This window comes from Aotus nancymaae, unplaced genomic scaffold (genome assembly GCF_030222135.1).
Source record: "Aotus nancymaae isolate 86718 unplaced genomic scaffold, 86718_ANA_hifiasm-v0.15.2.pri h1tg000020l, whole genome shotgun sequence".
NCBI classification, from domain to species: Eukaryota; Metazoa; Chordata; class Mammalia; order Primates; family Aotidae; genus Aotus; species Aotus nancymaae.
In genome coordinates, this window is record NW_026988432.1 from 19,873,552 (window position 1) to 19,896,806 (window position 23,255).

Genomic DNA, 23,255 nt, shown 5'->3' on the forward strand with positions numbered 1-23,255 from the left:
CAGTGGTTGCGGTGAGCCGAGATTGCGCCATTGCACTTCAGCCTGGGCAAGAAAAGAAAAACTCTGTCTCAAAAAACAAAAAACAAAACAAAAGAAAACAAAACAAAACACACACAAGAAAAGACGGCCTGCTGCAAGAGCTCAAGACAATCTCTCTTCCTCAGACTGGACTGCAACTGCTGCCTAAAATTTCACCACTAAAGAGTTATGCCGTTGAGTTGAAATACTAATTTCTATTTTAAATGGAGATACTCTGAGAAGGGTTAACACATAGAGCTGCACCCCGTCATTCCTCTTTCATCTAGCAGGAGCAGAGACAGTGAGTCATGGGGAGAGGAGAGGCAGCAGTCCCGTCGCAATCACGGACGTCATTGCTTGAGGAGAGATGGCCTGGGTTGAGCCTGGGCAGGACCCAGAAGATCAGAGGGTGAGTTTTTCCAGCACCTCAGTAGGGAAGGACAAGCCCATAAATAGAAGCGATTGTAAGGGGATGTAGAAAGCAGCTCCAGTAGACTTAGAATCAAAGACTTTTAGTTTTGAAAGGGAGCTTGGCGACCCTCATGTCAAACACACACATTTCATAGATGATGAAACCGAGTCTGAAAAAGGCCAACTGACCTGACTGAGGCCCACAAAGGGCTAGTAGCAGCACAGATGTCAGAGTCTCTCCCCAATCTCTAATCCAGGAATTGTTACAAGTTGTTTTTCCTTTTTCTTTTTCCTTTCTTTTTCTTCCTTCCTTCCTTTTTCTTTCTCTTTCTTTCTTTCTTTTCTTTCTTTCTTTCTTTCTTTCTTTCTCTCTTTCTTTCTTTCTCTCTTCTCTTTCTTTCTCTCTCTCCTTCCTTCTTTTCTCTCTCTCTTTCCTTCCTTCTTCCTTCCTCTCTCTCTTTCTTTCTTTTTCCTTTTTTTCAGACAGGGTCTTGCTCTGTTGCCCAGACTAGAGTGCAGTGGCACCATCAAAGATCACTGAAGCCTTGACCTTTTAGGCTCAAGTAATCCTTCTGCTTCAACCTCCCAAATAGCTGGAACTACTACAGGCACATGCCACCATGCCCAACTAATTTTCTTTTTTTGTAGAGACAGGATCCTGCTATGTTGCCCAGGCTGCTCTTGAACTCCTGACCTCAAATAATCCTTCTGCCTCAGCTTCTCAAAGTGCCTGGACTATAGGCATGAGCCACTGTGCCCAGGCACAAGTTGTCATTTATTTTTGTTCCACAGAGGACTAGGGCTCCTTGGAGAGGGCTGAAGAGGAGAAGAAGGAGGGGTGAAGCTCTGGGTCCTTTCGGGTGAGAAACCAGGTTTCATGGGGCCTGGAGTTTACACAATTGAAGAAGGGGAGAGTTATTTAAGAAAAAAAAATTACAAATTTTGGCCAGGGGTGGTGGCTCATGCCTGTAATCCCAGCACTTTGGGATGCCAAGGTGGGTGGATCACCTGAGGTCAGGAGTTCAAGACCAGCCTGGCCAATATGGCAAAACCCTGTCTCTACTAAAATAAATTAGCTGGGCATGGTGGCGTGTACCTGTAGTCCCAGCCACTCGGGAGCCTGAGGCAGGAGAATTGCTTCAACCTGGGAGGCAAAGGTTGCAATGAACCGAGATTGCGCTACTGCTTGGCACCCTGGGGAACAGAGTGAGATGCTGTCTCAAAGAAGAAGAAAACAGAAAACATTTACAAAATCAATAATGCAAAATTAGGCACAAGGCTTTGGAGAGTTCCTGAAGTTTAAGTGTCATTAGCTTTATGGTAAACCTGACACAGGGGCCATCCATCGTGCCAATTGTGTCAGCTGCTCCAGTCTCTCCTGTTTTACACATGACTCTCTTGTTTTGAGGTGTTAGAGCTAAAAAAAAAAAAAAAAAAAAAAAAAAAGCCGAAAGGTGAATATAAAAAAGTTTTAAAACTATCATTATGCTAGTATCACATGACACTGAGAGAAAAATTAAAAAAAAAAAGAAATAAGGAAAAACCTATCATTATGCACATCACTGTCACTCAGCACAGCCGAGGACCAGGCAGTTTAGCCGACACAGTCGCCTGCCAGTATTTGATTGTCTACATCTTTGAGAAATTAAGTATCTCAGGTGAGTCACAGGAAAGATGCTTGTGTAGGCCTTCAGTGCAGGGACTCAGAGAAGCACAGCAATCCTGTGCTTTGACTCACAAGACGGAATTTGTGCAATTCTTTATCAGGTGCCCTACAGATGTCATAGATTGTTTAGATTTGAATACGAGTGGATTTTTAAATTGCTATCCGATGAAGCATACCTTAAAAAGCCAAGATTTTCCTCTTCATTGTTTCAGAACTGTTAAGAACTGGATAAGGAAATATGATTTGAAGGGCAGGAAATATGGATCACTTAATCATCATCTACTCCTGTGAAATTCCCACCTTTTACTCATTCATTTGAGATAAAAATATCGAAGATTATTGCCTCTATGTTTTGTGTAAGGAGAGCTCATGATTGTATTTTGTGAATTAATTTATCAGATTAATGACCTTGGCTCTAAAAGGTAAGCAATGGTTTTAGGTCAGTTTTAAACGTAAAGAAAATGTGAAGAGATTTGGGCAAGGCATCAAATGGTGGGAAGAGAAGTCTAGGAATCTAGAGAACAAGAAAGACTCCAAAGGGAATAGCCTGGAAAAGGTGTTTCACTGTTGCAAGCTTACCCTAGGCCAATTGCAGTTGGATAAAAGTAAATGTAATTGAGAAAGAAAATCCAAATTCAAAATTTTTTTTTTGCAGTTCTGCTAGAGAATGTTGTTGTTTTTTCAAAAAATGCATCCTAAAAAACTGTATTACTTTTTAATTTGAAAAAGTAGGCTGGGCTCAGTGGCTCATGCCTGTGTTCGCAGTATTTTGGGAGGCCAAGGCGAGCAGATCACCTGAGGTCAGGAGTTCAAGACCAGCCTGGCCAACATGGTGAAACCCCATCTTTGCTAAAAATACGAAAAATAGCCGGGCATGGTGGTGCATTCCTGTAGTCCCAGCTACTCAGGAGGCTGAGGCTGGAGAGTCACTTGAACCTGGGAGGTGGAGGTTGCAGTGAGTTGAGATTACACCACTGCACTCCAGCCTAGACGACAAGAGTGAAACTCAAAAAAGAAAGAAAGAAAGAAAGAAAGAAAGAAAGAAAGAAAGAAAGAAAGAAAGAAAGAAAGAAAGAAAGAAGGAAGGAAGGAAGGAAGGAAGGAAGGAAGGAAGGAAGGAAAGAAGAAAGAAAGAAAGAAAGAAGGAAGGAAAGAAGAAAGAAAGAAAGGAAGGAAGGAAGGAAGGAAGGAAGGAAGGAAGGGTAATGCATGCCTACACTAAGTCACACTACAGTAATATTTTAGAATCAGAGGAAAAGCTTCCAGAAAATGAAAAGCTGGTTACATACAAAGGATTGGGAATCAGAATAATATAAAGCATCTGACAGCAACACTGGAATCTAGAATATATTGAAACAGGCCTTCAAAATTCTAAGAAAAAAATTCATTCGAACCTAAAATTCTATACCCAGCCAAACTATGAATGCAGACTAAAAGCATTTTTAAATACACATGATGTGCAGACCCTGTGGGTTGCCTATCCAACAGCTATTTCCCCGGTCCTTTCTTTCCTATTGACTGAGAACTGTTTCCACAATAGAAGTTGTAAATGATAAAATATTCATTCTCTGAGACTTCCATGCAGCTGGGATCAGCCAAATGACCCAGTTTCTGACAAATGAAATGAGCCAGCTGCTGTAGCCACCTGTGACTTAAAGAGGAGACATCATCATTGTTGTGACGAAGGCAAAGCAAAAGTATGAAAAGCGCCTGGGTCCTGATGACGTCATTGAGCTGGTAACCATTCAGAGAGTTAGAGATGAGATCATAACAGTCATAATAAAACCCCCATTTGTATTCCAGAATACTGTTATTTATAGTTGAAGGCATCCTAACTGTTACCATAGGCCTCAAAAAAGTTATCCACCAGAACTAGCAAGTACAACAAAAAAGGAATTCTCAGGATGATGACAGAAATCGTTCCATCCTGGAGCAAGAAGACAGAGTCCACAGCTGGGAATGTCTCATGGGGAAAAAAATGTAAGCTGCTGAATTCTGTGTCTGGCCATACTGAGAGGAGATTTGTGGTTATGTGAGAAATTTTTGAATTGGATTAATGATAGGCACATGGAAGACAGAGTAAATGAGGGGAAAGGCAATTATATATGACATATATTAACATATGTTACACATACATAGTAACATACATATTATATACATATAATATACATTATATGCATACAATATACATTGTATTGTATACATAATATATTATAATATATAATATACATTGTTTATACATTATAATATATATTATTTAATATATTACATTATATTATATATGCTACACAAATGGAAACCTATGAACATTATACACATGAATTTTATTTATGTATACATACTCTTCCATACTTTGCATTTTCATATGACAATGTGTCTTGGAGATGTTCCAAACATCAGCACATACATAGAATTCCTCACATAGATTTCTATACATAGATTTCCTTAATTTTTGACAAAATGGCACATTAGTATTTTATGGTATGGAAGTAACCTCTGTGAATGGACACTGAGGCCACTTTTGGTCTTTTGCAGACAAGGCATGCAGCCATGAATATATGTGTACATTCTCCTTTGTATAAATGTTCAAGTATATCTCTAAGATAAATTCCTAGATATAAATTATTGGGGCACATGGCATGTATCTTTAAATTTTGATATAATTCTGAATTTCCTTTCAAAGACGTTGCACAATTTGTACCCCCACCTACAGTGTATGAGTGCCTGTTTCCTCGTAAACATTGCCAATGTTTGCAACACCAGATTTAAAAAAGAAAATAAAAAAGGCCAGGCGTGATGGCTCACGTCTATAATCCCAGCACTTTGGGAGGCCGAGACGGGTGGATCACGAGGTCAAGAGATTGAGACCATCCTGGTCAACATGGTGAAACCCTGTCTCTACTAAAAACACAAAAATTAGCTGGGCATCGTGGCGCACGCCTGTAGTCCCAGCTACTCGGGAGGCTGAGGCAGGAGAATTGCTTGAACCCAGGAGGTGGAGGTTGCGGTGAGCCGAGATCACGACATTGCACTCCAGCTTGGGTAACAGAGTGAAACTGAGTCTCAAAAAAAAAAAACTTTGCCAATGTGATAAGTGAAAAATTGTTTCTCATTGTTTTATTTTGCATTGAATTTGCTTTTCTTTAACTGGGAGGGACAACCACTTATGCTCACTGGAAATTTAGGAAAATACAGAAGGCCATGTTCATACACATGGTATACTCTTGTGATTTTTTGGAAGAATTTGAATACCTTAATACCCTTTTCTTTTTTTTTGAGACTGAGTCTCACTCTCGACCAGGTTGGAGTGCAGTAGCATGATCTCGGCTCACTATAACCTCCGACTCCTGGGTTCAAGCAATTCTTCTGCCTCAGCCTCCTGAGTAGCTGGGATTACAGGCGCGTGCCACCACACATGGCTAATTTTTGTATTTTTAGTAGAGATGGGATTTCACCATGTTGTTCAGGCTGGTCTCAAACTCCTAACCTCATGATCCACCCACCGCGGCCTCCCAAAGTGCTAGGATTATAGGCGTGAGCCACCGTGCCCTGCCAGAATACTCCTTTTTAATGCTCCAGTGACAGCCACAAAGGCTTATTCATATCCTAGTTCTAATAAGACAAAATTGTTTTGTACTGAGGCACATTGTTTCTAGAATGAAATAAAGAGGGACAGATTACAGCCTGCAAAATAACAGGAACCAGATAGAAATATGACCATTAGAAGCCCTTAAAATACTGTTGGGTTGTGGTAAATATTTCTGGAAACCAATTTGGTAAATGCATAAACATCCAAGAATAGAAAGTGATTAAATAAATCATCAGCAGGAGAAAAAACAACTATTGAAAATTATGACTATGCCAACCATTCGTTCATTCTATAAGAATTAATTACTGGTTGGGTGTGGGGGCTCACGTCTGTAATCCCAGCACTTTGGGATGCTGAGGCCTGCAGATCAACTGAGGACAGGAGTTCGAGACCAGCCTGGCCAACATGGTGAAACCACGTTTCTACTAAAAGTACAAAAGTTAGCCAGGCATGGTGGCAGGTGCCTATATCCCAGCTACTCAGGAGGCTGAGGCAAGAGAATCACTTGAACCTGGGAGGCAGAGGTTGCAATGAGCCGAGATTGCACCACTGCACTCTAGCTTGGGTGACAAGAGTGAAACTCTGTCTCAAGAAAAAAGAAGGAGGAGGAGGAGGAAGGAAGAAGGAAGAAAGAAGCAGCAGCAGCAGCAGAACCCTTAGTTAGTTTGGGGGAGACAAGGGCAAAGCTTTCCTGGAGGAAGCCACTTGGGAACTGAGATGTGAAGGGCTCAGGCAGACGAGGTGGGGCTTTTCAAACAGAGGGAGTAGCAAGTGCTCTTCAGAATCTAGTAAATTTCTGCCAGGAGCAGTGGCTCAAGCCTGTAATCCCAGCACTTTGGGATTGGCAGATCACTTCAGATCAGGAGTTCGAGATCAGACTGGCCAAAATGATGAAACCCCTTCTCTACAAAAAAATACGAAAATTAGTTGGGTGTGGTGGTGGGTGCCTGTAATCCGAACTACTGGAGAGGCTGAGGCAGCAAAACCACTTAAGCCCAGGAAGTGGAGGTTGCAGTGAGCTGAGATTGAGCCACTGCACTCCAGCCTGGGTGACAGAGTGAGACTCTGTCTCAAAAAAAAAAAAATCTAGTAAATTCTACATGAAAACATGGTGACATGTACTAACAACAATCACAAGTTATTTTGGAAAATTATTCACAAACTGTCTGTATTAATTATACTCATTAAGTTTAACTGGTGTTACGTTATCAACATCAGGTCAATGTAATGTTTATTATATTTCCATAGAGAAAGACAGTAAGTAGTTTATTAAAATCTCTTCCTTGTAGGAAAGAACTGTAGACAATTCTATCCATTTGCATGCTCATGAATATGAAAGGGAAGTGAATTTTAATAACACGAATAATTCCTCTTCCAACATTTCATGCATGTTGAGTCTGGGTGATTGCCAAAATAATTGAGACACATTGAGCTACCTGATGTTTAATGTTTCTTTTGCAATCTAATTTCTTATTTTAAAATGTTAGGAAAAAAGAAGTCACTAAGTAGTAAAGGAAGTGGAAAGCCTATTAACTCAGAAGGAATGTTGGAAAACTCACTGTGCCAGGGAAAATAGAATATATCATCTGTATCTGTTGTTTTAAAGCAATTTCGAAGGATGTGGGGCAGATATTTGAAACTTGTAATGTCACTTATTGCTAGGACAGATTCACATAAGAGGTATCTTATCAGGTTTAGAATTCTGGAGCTGGTCTGGACAATGACTGTGAAGAACTTTTAACTGAGTTAATCTTGACTGCCAAGCATGGGTTACGATAGTACCTAGAGCAGCATGAATCTTTCCATTGGCATTAAATGCGTTAGCTTGAATGGCCACTGGGCTTAGCAAAGAACTGAATACAAGCAGTATCACCTCTCTTTAAACTTATCTTTTATTGCTTATCTTCTATTCTTTTTTTTTTTAATTTCTACTTTATTTTTAGTCTCATGAGATCTGATTTTATTGCTTATCTTACCTTGTAAAAAAAAAAAAAATTCCAGGAAATAAATTTTCAGTAAAACTGAGTTAGCTCTCTTGGCAACCTCGCTGGCTTTCCTACCCACACCATGCAACTGTGCATAAGACTGCTGCCAAGAAAAGGGGAGGAAAAAAAAAGAAACAGAGGAAATTACAAACTACAAAAGCTGAAGAGCATTGTTACCCTCTTTTAGAAATGGCTATTTCTGGGCGCAATGGCTGCAGTGAGCAATGGTCAACACTGCACTCTGGCCTGGGTGCCAGAGTGAGACCCCTATCTCAAAAAAATAAAAAAACAAAAAATAAAAAGAAATGGCTATTTCTGTTACATTTCATTATTTTCCCCAGCAACTTGTTGGTTACTAAATGAGACTGACTTCTAAATAAAACCAGAGTGTTTATTCAATTCCATCTGGAAACGCTGAGAAGGAACTGCCAAGGCTGGTGAAATCAGGGCTTTACCAGGACAAAGAAGTCATCATCTCTCAGTGACTCACGTAAGATGCATTTTTAAATTGTTGAGCATGTGAGACACTTCCAATGATTGCCCTGACAAGGCATCCCAAAATTTGGCATGGTTCTTTCAGAAAGGACAAGGTCAGTTTGCAGATGAGCTCATTTCTTCATCAGCAATATCAGCTGGTACACTCTGAGAACCTCCTTCCTAAGATGCAGAAGACATACATAAGCGGAAATGTTCTAGGATAAGGTTGTGTGTGTGTGTGTGTGTTTGAGTTTTTTTTTTTTTCAGACAGGGTCTTGCTCTGTCACCCAGGCTGGAGTGCATTGTTGGAATCACAGCTCGCTGCAGCCTTGACTTTCTGGCCTCAGATGATCCTCCCACCTCAGCCTCCTCCTGAGTAATTGGGACGACAGGTGTGAGCCACCAGGCACAGCTAACTTTATTTTGTATTTTTCGTAGTGATGGGATTTCACCATGTATTTCAGGCTGGTCTCAAACTCCTGGGCTCAAGCAATCTGCTGGCCTCAGCCTCCCAAAGTGCTGGGATTATAGGTGTGAGGCACTGCGCCTGGCCTAGGATAAGGTTTTAACATGCCCCCATCTGGTGGGTTCCATGCAAGGTGGGTTTTCTTTTTCTTTCTTTCTTTTTTTTTTTGAAATGGAGTCTTGCTCTGTCACCAGGCTGCAGTGCAGTGGTGCGATCTTGGCTCACTGCAACCTCCACCTCCTGGGTTCAAGCGATTCTCCTGCCTCACCCTCCCGAGTAGCTGGGATTACAAGTGCCTGCCACCGCGTCCAGCTAATTTTTGTATTTTTAGTAGAGACAGGGTTTCACCATCTTAGCCAGGCTTGTCTCGAAATCCTGACCTTGTGATCCACCTGCCTCAGGCTCCCAAAGTCCTGGGATTACAGGCGTGAGCCATGCCTGGCCCAAGATGGGTTTTCAAAGGATTTGTCTCATTAAAGATGAAACTCTACCTTCTTGCAAGTTTTTTTTTCAAATGCAACTTTTCAAGAAGCCTACCCTGACCATGTTATTTAAAATTGTGACTCATCCTCCCACTCCTAATCTCTTAATCCTGCTTGATTTTTATTATTTTTTAATGTATAAATCTTTTTTTTTTTTTTTAAAGAGTCTTGCTCTGTTGCCAGGCACCAGGCTGGAGTGCAGTGGCACAATCTCAGCTCACTGCAACCTCCGCCTCCTGAGTTCAAGCAATTCTCCTGCCTCAGCCTCCCGAGTAGCTGGGACTACAGGCGTGCGCCACCACACTCAGCTAATTTTTTTGCATTTTAGTAGAGACGGGGTTTCACCATGTTGGCCAAGATGGTCTCAATCTCTTGACCTCGTGATCCACCCACCTCGGCCTCCCAAAGCTGGGATTACAGGCTTGAGCCACCGCGCCTGGCCCTAATGTATAAATCTTAAGCATACAGGTCAATGAATTCTTACACATGCATCTACTCATACAATTACCACCATTCAGATCAAGAAATAGAACCTTTACAGCACTCCAAAAGGGAGCTTCTTCAGGGGCCTTCTCCCAGTCCAGTCTGTTGTATTTTTTTCAAAGCACTGTCACCTTTTAAGGTACTTGATTGGCTCACTGGTGTACCCAAGCAACTAGAAAAGTGCCTGACACGTAGTAGGCACTCAATAAATACTTGTTGAATGAAAGAGTATTATTTTATTTTGAGACAAGTCTCATTCTGTTGCCCAGGCTGGAGTGCAGTGACAATCTCAGCTCACTGCTTGCCACCTCAGTCTACCGGGTTCAATCAATTCTCCTGCCTCAGCCACCTTAGTAGCTGGGACCACAGGCGCTCATCACCAAACTTGGTTAATTTTTGTATTTTTAGTACAGGAAGTGGCTCATGCCTGTAATCCCACTTTGGGAGGCTGAGGCAGGCAGACCGCTTGAGCTGGGGAGTTCGAGATCAGCCTGGGCAACATAGTGAAACCCTGTCTCTATAAATAAATGCAGACATCAGAATGGTATTGTGGATTGGATGCAGGTGTAGATCTAAGTACAGGTATGGATTGCATGCATCCTCGTGTGGTCTCTTCTCTGTAACATTTTCTTGGACAGGTTGAGTACTTGGTAGTGGATCTGCAAGGAGGGGATATCCCCTTTTATCTGGAACCCTCTTTTGATTCCTAGGTTTGCTAGCATTTATCAGGATAGGGGCAGAGTCTTCCTAAATGACTTCCCTCCTTCAGACTCTGCTATTCCTCACGTGCCATAACCCAGTCTTGAGAACCTGGTCACCTTCCATCGCTCCCCTCTCCCAGTCAGTTGCATGTTGTGGCTGCTTTGTGCCCTGGCTATCTCTCTTCTGTGGTGTCCCTTGAATTTCCCCCTTTTTTCTTCCCCTGGCAACCCCTCCAGGCCCACTGTTCATTGCTGTCCCGGCCTCTCAAGTGATACTCTCATCTTCCGTCTTATCCTTTTGGGACTGTCTTCCTATTATTTTCCCTAAAACACGACCTTGATCACGTTCATGCTCTGATCCTGTATCTTCAATGGTTTGCAGGTGCTACCAAAAACAAGTCTAAATGTCTTAGCCTTGCGGGCCCCATTTCCTCCCTAGCCTCGGGGCTTACCACTGCACTGCCAGCAGAATGGTACCCAGCCTCACCAACAGGCTCCATGTTCTCTTGCGTCCCTACCTTTGTTCTGTCGTGTTAGCTTCGGAAAATGAGCGCTGGAAGAGACCATCTGGTCCAATCTCACTTTACAAATGAGGAAACTGAGGTACGGACAGATTTGAGTGACAGACCAGCACCCAGTCAGAGATCAAGTTTGACTCATGAAAAGGAAGCCCAGAGCAGACTTGGGGTTGGTATCAGACAAGATCCAACCAGTTGGCCACCCGCTGAATACCCTCTGATCCCTAAAGTTGTGAATCTTTGAGTCCCATCAGGCATGGCCTCCTGTTGGAAGCCTCTGTGATGACCCAGTTAGGAGTCTGGATGTGAGCCTCTAGGTGACTGGGAATCTGGCTAGGAGTCCTGGCTCCCCTAGCATTTTAAGCAAACTCTAATCTTTGACTTTTCTCTATTCTTATCCCAAAGACTCAGTCCCTAGTAGGGGAGCGGTAAAAGTCTACCCAAGGAGGGTAATGTCTGTACTGCCGGGGAGGCGCGATTCACCCGCTCAGACAGAAGCCGGCAACTAGGCGCTGAGTCCAAAATTTCCACCTACACAGCGTAGTTCACGTGCGGCACCTTAACTCCTTTTGACGCCAAACCCAAAAAACTTGAGAGCGTTTGGACTCGGCAAAAAGCCTGCTGGCGACAATTACAAGACACGTTTTTCGAAGTCTTGAGGCGCAGTCTCTTTCTTCACCCTCCGCGCGGCGAACCTTGACGCGCATTCGGTGACCGGTCCCCAAACGTGACTTGGCATCAAGAGGACACAGCTCCCCTTACCGAGGGAGCTCAGGTCCCGGGCGCGCCGCAGCCCCGCCAGCTTTCCGGGCTGGCGCAGTCCTCGACCCGGGGCGACGGCCAAGCCAGCGAGGGCGGCGGGAAAGTGACGCTGGGCTGGAGAGGCGGGGTGGTGAGTGCTGCCCCGGGGGAGCCGAAAGCGGCCGCAGCAGCCAGGTCTCAGGCTGGGCGAGGCAAGGGGGTCGCAAGCTGGGCTCGGAAGACTGCCAGGGGTGCCTACCTGACTCCAGGACGCACGGAAGGCGTGGGGCAGGGGTTGGATCTGGGACCGCCCGGGGGCTTGCCGTCCAGCTCCTCTCCGCCCTGGGGAGGGAAAAAGGGAGGGGAGAAGGCCGGGCCCGCCCCCAGCCTCAGCCCCGCCGAGCCTCGGCGGCCGCGGCTGCTGGAGGGAGACGGGAGGCACCTCCCGGAGCGGAGAAACCAGTTTGGCCGGTCCCGCCGTGCGGAGGGAAAAGGGCGGCTGCAGAGGAAGGGTGCACGGACGCGGGGCGGGGGAAGGCGGAGGAGCCACTGGCGAGCCGCGAGAGCCAGAGGTGCCGCCGCCAACTGGACACGCTTCCCGGGGCCCCCGGCCAGCCCCCGTGCGCCATGCAGCGCTAGCGCAGCGGCCAGGACTGGGGCTGGGCGGGTGGTGGCAGCGGCCAGGTGCGCAGCGAGCGTTCGGAGCGGCGCACACCCGGCGGATGCCCCAGCCGGGGCCCAGCGAGCGCCAGGTAAGCAGAGGCGCGGCGCCGGGGGCCCCGACTTCCCCAAGCCCGCTGGCCGGGCGGGGTCCTGCAGGTACCCTGGCCGCTCCCGCCGCTCTTTGGAGATCCTAGATGCGGTGGCAGCAGCTGTCCGCGCCCTCGGGCTCCCGAGCCCGCACAGGTGGCATTTGGGTGGAGGTGCTAGAAGCCCCCCGTGGCCTCGGGGTCGGTGACGCAAGGCCAGCTGGGCAGGCAGCGCTACGGAGAGGTCAGTGGAGTTTTCACCTGCCTGGAGGAGGAAACTCTCGGGGAGTGTTTGGGTTCTTCGATCGGTAACTACACACTGTCCGGGGGTTAAGTCAGGCAGGGCTTGCGGCTCCTTGGGGGATGCCGCTGGCTTCTGTGCGGTGGCCACCGCCCCTCTGGGAGCCCCCGGTGACCGGGTTCTGCTGGGGCGCTCTTTGGGAGCAGATGCCAACGTGTCCGAAAAGGACTTGCGGACCAAATGTATCTGACCGCGGCCCACCTGCCGGGAGGGATGGAGGGGTGAGATGGATCTCCTCCCCAGCTCCTGAGGCAGGGCCCGGTACGCCCCAGACGTCTTCCGAGCGCTTTATTGTGGGATGGGAGGGGAGGTGGGGGGGAAGAGAGACACTGTTTTTCCGGTGACTCTCGGGTCGCGTCCGCCAGCCCCCCCTGAGATGGCTGCAGGCATCTCCTTCCCTCGCCAGTTTGATGCCCGGCGCTGTCACCTTGCTGTGTGCACGCGGAGGGACAACTTGTTAGGGGGCTCGGGGAGATGTTTCAGGCATGGCCCAGTGCTTTAACACCCCCTCACCCCCACTTCTCCGATTCCCTCCTTCTCCCCAAAGTAGAAGAAAAGTCCTGAAGTGTCCGCCCAGTTTTTACGAGGGAGGCGTGTGCATGCAGTCCCTGCCGGGGGTGGAGTGAGGGGAGGCTCGGAGCGCAGATCGGTGGCAGCTGTACGGGAGAGAGTGGGGTGCAGTAACAGTGCAAAACGGGGAGGGGGATTGACACGCAAAAGAGGGATTTGGGCCGCGTTTCTGCCCAGTGAGTCCTGGCTCAACCCTACCCGACTCCCTTTGCCTGCACGCGCGGCCCGTGGGGGGCTGCAAGCCTTTCCTGGGTAGCTCCGGGCGCCGCCGAGTTCCTCTCCGGGAAATTGGCCTGCCTATTGGCGGGAGAAAAGATTAGCTCCCATCTTCCTGGTTGCATTGCCTTCAAAATTCTACCCCTACCCATGGGAAATTAAACAAGAAAACACAAGTAGGGTGTTTGGTGAACACCTGGCACACAGTAGGTTATCGAGGAAGGTTAACTGCTTTCAGGAACAAGAGCTAAGAAAACGACGCATGATAAAGCCTCCAGGGTAATAGTGAATACGAGCCGTATAAATGGGGGACACAGTAGCAGATGTGAAGTAGAAGCCTAATTTTCATCGGCTAAGAAATACTTTTGTATTGAATGGCCTAAGATGCCATTCACTAATTCTGGGCCTATTGTTGAAGGCTTTATTAAATCCTATTATAAATGGATATAGACTGTGCACAAGATGATTAATGTTTATTAGTTGATTACTTTCTGGGGAGAAGTCAGCCTGCCTGCAATTAACTCCTCTGAATTCTCTTAATGATTTTCATTATGTAGTGGAGCTTCCCTTGCTATAATTTTGGGAAAGAATATTAACCACTTTGTTCATTTGGCATTTTCCAGTGGCTGTATTTTAGCAACTTTTAGTGATTCTTTGGGTGGGTTATTAAGGGCCGAACAAGACTCTGTGGTTAATACTGTCCAACACAGATGCCACTTGTGTGAGCTCAGCTCTGGCTCCTTTCAAGGTTTTTTCTGGGTTTTAAGGAACATACACACCTGTGTGCACTTGTTATTACATCTTAGCGATAGAACTGGGAGAGCTTTTGTTTTGTTTGTTTAATAGAGGTTTTAAAATAATGATTTGGTAAAGCAAATGGCTTAGCAAAAAGGAGACTTCAGTAGTAAGGCAAGCTCAGAACTGATTCCATGTTTAATCTGGTTTTCAGTCTAGGGGATCTTAGCTCTAATGGAGTCACTACCAGATCTGGCTGTAGAATGTTCCTTTCCTTTCCTTCTGTCCATTCCTCTTTCTTCTTTCTTTCCCTTCATTTTGAAGCAAGGAGTAGTGGAAAACATATGGATTTAGATGGCCACAGATTTCAGTTCTTTTACTTGCTAATTGTATAAGCTTAAATGAATTCTTAAATTGTCTGAATCTCTGTTTGCTCTTCTGTTGAGGGGGGAAGATATTATCAATCTCTTTGGATTGTTGAAAGAATTAAACTAGAGAACATATGAATGTTCTTTATACATAGTCGGTGTTTGAATGTTGGTTTCTTTCTTTATTAGACTGATATAGAAAAATACCATTATTGCAGGTATCTGCTGTATTTTTGATATTTTATTGCCTTACTAATTAAAATTCCATTTTAGTTTTTTATAAGCAACAGTCACAGAATGCAGGTAATTCTTGTAACTCCAGAGAGATTTTTACCAGTTATCTTTGCTCTTGAGTGTCAGTCACTGAAAAAGAAGCTGATGCACTAATGAATGCAGGGGAACTTGCTTTTTAGGTACCAGATATGTTGGTTTTTTTAATTTATAAATAAAATAAATAGAGATAAGGCCTTGCTATGTTGCCTATGCTGATCTTAAACTCCTGGCCTCATGCAGTCCTCCTGCCTTGGCCTCCCAAAGTGCTGGGATTACAAATGTGAGCCACAGCACCCAGCCAGTTACTTGTTTTTTAAGAAAATGAGATCAGGCGCCATGGCTCACGCCTATAATCCCAGCACTTTGGGAGGCCAAGGCAGGTGGATTGCTTGAGGCCAGAAGTTTGAGACCAGTCTGACCAACATGGTGAAACCCCATTTCTACTAAAAATACAAAAATTAGTTGGGCATGATGTACATGCCTGTGATCCCAGCACTCAGGAGACTGAGACACGAGAATAGCTTGAACTAGTGATGTGGAGGTTGCAGTGATATCATGCCACTGTACTCTAGCCTGGGCCACAGAGCAAGGCTCTGTCTCAAAAGAAAAAAAAAAAGAGAATATGAGAAACAAGGCTAATATATACATACACACACGTATATATACATGCACATATCTATATACATACATGCACATATATATGCTTTCTAGAATCTTTCTTCACAGTGCCAGGTCTTCAGTGACAGAGGACCTCAAAAAGATCTTAGATTACATATTACTTTTAGCTGGGTACAGGGATGGGGATTCAGAAGTGAGTTGGTTAACAAAATGAAAAAGATAACCTATATTCTTTTTATGTTATTAACACTCTTCTGGCAGCAAATTAATTTTTACTTAGTAACAAAAAGCCTACAGGCATGAATACAATTAATCTAATTGAATGTCAACAGACCTGAAAACTTACAAGATACCTAAAGATACCACAAAGAAAAACTTTCCAGGAGACTAAACTAGAAACAATCATAGAAACAAATTCTAAAAACAAGTCTTTAAGCAACTTAAAAGGTATCTCTTTTTAGAGAGATTGGGACATAAATTGTTCTGGGGCCAGGCACAGTAGCTCACTAAACCTGTCTCTACTAAAAATGCAAAAATTAGCTGGGTGTGGTGGCACGTGCCTGTAATCCCAGCTACTCAAGAGGCTAAGGCAGGAGAATTGCTTGAACTCGGGAGGCAGAGGTTGCAGTGAGCTGAGATCGTGCCACTGTACTCCAGCCTGGGTGACAGAGCAAGACTCTGTCTCAAAAACAACAACAACAACAACAAAACAAAAACAAACCCTTTTTGTCATCTGCATCTTTAAGATCATATTAGTACTTTCCTTGATACTTATAAATGCATTACACCTTTAAATAGTCACCCAACCTTTCCACAATGAGAAATACGTTTCATAACTGGTCCCTGCAAGCAGTCCAGAGGCAGCAGTGAAATAGAGGTTGCCAGCCTTGGAGTCCTTTGACCTGGGTTGGAATGCAGGCCTCACAGCTTCCTAGGTGCATAACCTAGGGCAAGTTACTTTGCCTCTTTAGGCTTCAGTTTCCTCATCTGTAAATGGGATAATAACAGTACTCCTGACAAGGCTGTGTGATGAGTTCTAAACGAGATAGTTTAGGTAGACGGCTTAGCACACAGCTCAGTAAAAGGTAGTAATTAATATGTTGTTGCTATGGCTTTGTAAATATCACTCACCCAGGCATTGCCTTTCTCCTGGGCTGTGAAGGAAACGGGAATCATTCTACAAGTTAGTATTTATTTAGCAAACATCAGTGCCCATTTGCACCAGGCACCGGAAAGACAGAGTTCCCTAGAGCTGGGTGAGGTTCTGAATCTCCGATCTACACTTTCTCTAAAGCCTGGTGGCTCAGAGGACCAGAGTGCTTGTTTGCCTCTTAAACTTGCAGGGGACTTGTGAGGGGCCTGGTTGCTGTCTCACCTGGGTACTACCCCCTCCTGCATGGCAGAAGCCCGTGGAATGATCCTGAGCTCTCTTACCCCTCATTTCAGTTGGTCTCTTCTCTCCTTTATTCTCCACACTCCTGTTTTTCTATTTTTAATTTTTGCTTATTTATTTTAGACAGGGTCTTGCTCTGTTGCCCAGGCTGGAGAGCAGACAGGCACAAACATGGCTCACTGCAACCTTAACCTTTTGGGCTCAGGTGATTCTCCCACTTCAGCCTCTCAAGTAGCTGGGACTTTAAGTGCATGCCACAGTGCCCAGCTAATTTTTTTTCATTTTTTTATTTTTTTTAGAGACAGGGTCTCACCATGTTGCCCTGGCTTCTCTTGAACTCTTAGGCTTAAGCAGTTTTTCCGCCTGGGCCTCCCAATATGCTAGGATTACAGGTGTGAAGCACCATGCCTGACCCACACGCCTGTTTTGTTTTAATTACTATTCTGTTTAAAACTCAACAGTTTCTCAACCCTATGGCTTCTTGAAAGGCTCATTGCTCTGTGTGGTTTTCTTAGTGTGGATCCTGGGTAGGCATTGCTAATGACAAAGAACCTTGGTATAGCTCTTTTCATTCATTCATCTTTAGACTATGCTGAGGAATTACCTCTCTGCTTCATGGAAGCCTGTGGGGTTCACAGAGAGCCTGAGTTGGGTTTCTTCTTTGGTGAGAAAGCAGACCAGAGGCTGGGTCCGGTGGCTCATGCCTGTAATCCCAGCACTTTGGGAGGTTGAGACTGGTGAATCATGAGGTCAGGAGTTTGAGACCAGCCTGGCCAACATAGTGAAACCTCATCTCTACTAAAAAATACAAAAATTAGCCAGTTGTGGTGGACGCCTGTAGTCCCGGCTACTCAGGAGGCTGAGGCAGGATAATCACTTGAACCTGGAAGGCAGAGGGTGCAGTGAGCCAAGACCACACCATTGTACTCAAGCCTGGGTGACAGAGCAAGACTCCATCTCAAAAAAGAGAAAGCAGATCCAGTGTTTGCTCTCTTCCTGCTTGGGACCTTGTCCCTCTTTGCATGGAGGGATGGTTCCCTTAGAACTTCCGGTTCTGAAGATCTGCGTTATCAGTCTCTCAATCTAGTATATTTGCATTTATTAGGTGACAAATGGGCCTGGAAACTGTGGTAGGGGTGGGGTGGGAAGCCAGCTCTCAGTCTGACATTGACTCCTGAAGGAGAGGGTCACCTGTGTTCTGGGCAGCCTTTCAGTGGCGAAGGCCACCATCCCCCCAGCGTGATTGAGAAGCCTGGCACTTCTGCGTTGAGTACTGTGGAGCCTGACCTTTGGCTAGTAGCTTGGTCTTTATTGACAGGGCTGTCGTTTATAGCTTTGTTACTTTGCTGCTGAGTGGCTTTCGTTCCACCAGAGTTGCATTTTGTTTGATTTAGTGCAGGTGGTATTTGAAAAGTTTTCTAACCTTTACTGAAAGCGAGTTGCACTAGAAAATCCTCTTTGGAAACCCTCAGGCACCAAATGCTGTCCTTCACTTAGACTGGATGCACTGTTTATTTTATAGAGTGTGGTGTGATTTGTGTACAAATCCTTATTTTCTCCTCCTGGAACTTAGTAAATTACTGAGATGATTCTGTGAGATTTCTATACATGATCTGTAGATCCAGAAGGAACACTTAACATTTTCTATAAGAACATAGGTAACCCTTTGACTTGGGTGGTTTAAATATTCACTCACTTGGGGAGATGGATAGATTTTGTATATTTTGTGCTGGAAAATAATGATCCTATCTTTATTGAAAAATAGTGTGAGTCCTCTAAGTCAGGCACTAGCAGCTGCTATATCAACCTCCACATTTTTTTTTTTTTTAATTTTGAGTTAGGGTCTCGAGATATTACCCAGGCTGGTCTCCAACTCCTGAGCTCAAGTAATTCTCCCGCCTTAGTCTCTTGAATAGTTGGGAATACACTGCACCCAGCAACCTCCAGAACTTTTGACATAATAAGGACTCTAAGTGTGTGAAGTTCACGAGACTACAGAGATTGTAAGAATTAAAAGAAAATCTGTGCTCTGATTTTGGTACCAGTACAACTTTGAGAGGAGGAGAGGTTCCTCATGATCTTGTCTTCTTAGTATAGAAGTTTATTTCATGAGACTTTTAAAATTATTATTATCATTATTATTATTATTATTTTGAGATGGGGTCTCACTCTGTCACCCAGGCTGGAATGCAGTGCACGATCTCGGCTCTCGGCAACCTCTGCCTCCTGGGTTCAAGCGATTCTTCTGCCTTAGCCTTCTGAGTAGCTGGAATTACAGGGATGGCCACCAGGCCTGGCTAATTTTTGTATTTTTAGTAGAGACGGGGTTTCACCATGTTGGCCAGGCTGGTCTTGAACTTCTGACCTCAGCCACCCACCTCAGCCTCCCAAAATGTTGGGATTACAGGCATGAGCCACTGTGCCTGGCCTTTAAAAAGAAAAAAAGTAAAATATACCTAACATAAAATTTACCATTTTGATCTTTTTTAAGTGCACAATTCAGCGGCATTAACTGCATTCACATTGTTGTGCAACCATCACTACGACCCACCTTCAGAACTTTTCATCATCTCAAATAGAAACTGTGCCCATGGGCTGGGCGCAGTGGCTCACTTTTGGTAATCCCAGCACTTTGGGAGGCTGAGGCAGGTGGATCGCCTGAGGTCAGGAGGTCAAGACCAGCCTGGCCAACATAGTGAAACCCCATCTCTGCTAAAAATACAAAAAATTAGCTGGGTGTGGTGGAGGGCACCTGTATCCCAGCTACTTGGAAGCCTGAGGCAGGAGAATCGCTAGAACCCAGGAGGCGGAGGTTGCAGTGAGCCAAGATCACACCATTGCACTCCAGCCTGGGTGACAAGAGAAAAACTCCATTTCAAAAAAACAAAAAAAGAAAAAGAAACTGTGCCCATGAAAGAGTAACTACCCCTTTCTTCCTATTTCCGGGTCCCCATAACCTCTATTCTGCTTTCTCCATGAATCTGACTATTCTAAGGTATCTCACATTAAGTGGAATCACACAATATTTGCCCTTTTATGACTAGCTTAATTCCCTAATGTAATGTCCGTAAGGTTCATTCACATTGTAGCATGAGTCAGAATTTCCTTCCTTTTTAAGGCTGAATAATATTCCATTGTATGCATATACCACATTTTGTTTACCCATTCATCTGTGACAGATATTTGGGTAGTTTTCCCCTCTGGCTATTGTGATTTTTTTCAATTAAAAAATATTTTCGTAAGACAAGATCTTCCTCTGTTGCCCAGGCTGGAATGCAGTGGTGTGATCATAGCTCACTGTAGCTTTGAACTCCCGGGCTCAAGCCATCCTCCTGCCTCAGCCTCCCAAGTTGCTGGGACTACAGGCATTCATCACACCCAGCTAATTACAAAAAATCTGTTTGTGTGTGTGTGTGTTTATGTGTAGAGATGGGGGGGTCTCAATATGTTGTTGCCCAGGCTGATCTCAAATTCCAGAGCTCAAGCAATCCTCCTGCCTTGGCCTCCTAGTGTTGAAATTACAGGTGTGAGTCACCATGCCTGGCCCACACTCTGGCTGTGTAAGTAATGCTGCCATGGACCCGGGCATACACATATCTGTTCATTCGTGTCCATTTTTGAGCCCCCCTTATTCAGTTTGGTAAAACGTATCCTTCATAAATAAGATGGGCAGGACCAAGTGTTATAGTATTTAATATCATGCAGAAAGCAGGGAATGTGGGAGGAGGGTTGTGTTGAAGACACCTGAAGGCAGCACATGCTTCTCCTTTTCACCTGCAGCTGCTCTCACTGAGCTGGTGGTCATATGCCATTTTTTTTTAATTGCATTTTGGGTTTTGTGGTACATGTGAAGAACATGCAAGATTGTTGCATAGGTACACACGTGGCAGTGTGATTTGCTGCCTTCCTCCCCTTCACCTATATCTGGCATTTCTCCCCATGCAATCTCTCCCCAACTCCCCACCCCCCGCTGTCCTCCCTCCCCTACTTCCCCCCTACAGACCCCAGTGTGGGGCCATTTTTTTTTTTTAAGACAGAGTTTCGCTGTTGCCCAGACTGGAGTGCAGTGGTGCAATCTCAACTCACTGCAACCTCCTCACCTGCCAGGTTCAAGTGATTGTCCTGCCTCAGCTTCCCAAGTGGCTGGGATTACAGGCATGTGCCACCATGCCCATCATTTGCCATTCTGTCATCCAGCTGGCCTGTGCTATGGGTGACACTTTGCTCTGTGTCAGGGCTTTTTGTTTTTTGTTTTTTTTTAATGTCAAGTTGTTTTCCCCCTTAGGGTAGAATTCATGGCAAGGCAAAAGGTCAGTTAGAGACTGTAGCATGGCAGAGTTATCAAATATTCCACCTCTATAATCATGTGCTTATGGGTGTCCTTGTATAAAAGCCAGAAGCCTTTATGTAATAATTAGATGTCAATCTGTTAAAGACAACTTAATCTGTAGTTTCTAGAGGACAGTACTCCCATATGAGTTTATACTCATACTGTGCCCTGAAAGTTAGCTAAATACGGATTTGCATGTTTAAAAAGCAGGTTTTTAAAGTAAAACAAAACACACAGACACACACACACACATGAACTCATCAAAGCTTGAAACCAAACAAAAATACTACTGTCCCTGGGTGTCCACCCACTTTCCCATTTCATGCCAACTATAGCCACAAAAAGAATATTGGGGTTAACATGGTGACTTTCTTGGCAGTCTGATACTTTATTTGTGTAGCTCAACTTCATTAAGAGCATCTAGGATTTTGTCATGAGTCTTAGGCTTTCTCCCCTTGTGCAGAACAACGTGAAAATTCTTAAAAGTCCATTTGAGAACCTTAGGCTGTGAATGGTGACGGACGTAGCAGCTAACATGCCCTGACTCTTTAAGGTCACTGGGACCCAGAGAATGGGAGGGCAAGGGTGCAAGTTGCCATTGTAAATTGAGTGGCCAATGGGACCTCCTTGAGAAGGTCATATCTGAGCAAAGACTGGGGAGGAGAGAGGGTGGTCCAGGATGCTGTGGGGAAAGAGTGCCCCAGGCAGAGGGGACAGGTAACTCGCTGCAGAGGCCCTAGGTTAAGAGTGCTTGGCTTATCTAGCTATTCCTCCGATGACCGAGTGGGGAAGGGAAGGAGAAGAAGGTAAGGGCAGAGAGGAAGGGGAGCCAGGTTGTGCTGGGCTTGCCAGGCTGTGTACGGACTTTGGCTTTGATTTCTTGGAAGATGGCAGCTCAGGGCAGGGCATTGCTCCTTGGAGTGGTGGGATCTGTGTGGAGACAGGCCAGGCAGAGGGCTCCCAGTCAAAGAGTCAAGCAGGAGGCTGAGCCAGCCAAGTGAGGGTGGGGGCTTTTGCCAGGCTGGTAGCTTCCACCAGGATGGTAGCTGTGGGGCCGAGATGTCAGATTCTTGAGAAAGACAGAGGAGAAAGGACACAGAGAACAGGATCGAATACAGGCATACATGCAACTTTTATTTTGACGGATTGGAATGCCAACAGGACTTCCGGACAGATTGGATATGGGGTGTGAGAGAGAGAGGAGCCAAAGATAACTTTCTCAGCAGAACCTGGGTTGCAAAAGGAAATCTGAGTTTCAAAACGCTGGAAATTCACTGGGCTGTGTTCTGATCACTTGCAACTAGGTTATGAAGAGGCTCTTCAGAAACAGACACATAAGGCTTTGGTTCAGAGAACTTTGTATTTACCATCAGCCTGCCTTCCTAGTTTGGGGGAAAGGGCATTGTTAGGAATGAGAGATGGTTTTCCAGAAGCAGAGGACTCGACTTCAATGACAGGAGGGTGGTCTGTAACCCACAGGCTGTCCCGCCAGGACTGCTGTTGCAGGTGTTGCCACTCAAGCCCCTAGTCCCCCTCCCTACCTTGTTTGTCCTTTGCCTAATTGGGAGTTCAAGCTCTTTCCAGCCACTCCCCATCTCCATACACATCAATTTTTTGTTTTAAACAACTATATTGAGATATAATTCATGTACCATACAACTCAGCCTTTTAAAATATACAATTCAGGCCAGGCACGGTGGCTTAAGCCTGTAATCCCAGCAATATGGGAGGCCCAGGAGGGTGAATCACAAGGTCAGGAGTTTGAGACCAGCCTGGCCAACATGGTGAACCCCAGGCTCTACTAGAAATACAAAAATTAGCCAGGCCTAGTGGTGGGCATCTGCTACTCAGGAGGCTGAGACACGAGAATCGCTTGAATCCGAGAGGCAGAGGTTGAGGTGAGCTGAGATTGCGCCACTGCACTCCAGCATGAACAACAGAGTGAAACTCTGCCTCAAAAACCAAAAAAAAAAAGAAGGAAATTTTAATACATGCTACATGAATGAACCTTGAAGACATTATGTTAAATGAAATAAGTCAGACACAAAAGGACAAATATTTTGTGATTCCGCTTACATGAAGTGCCCAGAATAGTCAAGTTCATAGACAGAAAATTGAACAGTGGTTGCCAGGGGCTGGGGCCATGGGGGAATGTGGAGTTAGTG

General features: G+C 45.1%; 1 protein-coding gene across 2 annotated transcripts in view; it reads left to right on the top strand.

The window, feature by feature from the left end:
* The first annotated feature begins 11,972 nt into the window (after positions 1–11,972).
* Positions 11,973–23,255, top strand: part of ATP8B1 (ATPase phospholipid transporting 8B1) — a 145,549-nt gene continuing 134,266 nt past the window's right edge. For both annotated transcript variants that reach the window (XM_064379100.1, XM_064379101.1), the window contains exon 1: positions 11,973–12,289. The gene's annotated coding sequence lies outside the window, so the exon portion shown is untranslated. The remainder of the gene's footprint in view (positions 12,290–23,255) is intronic.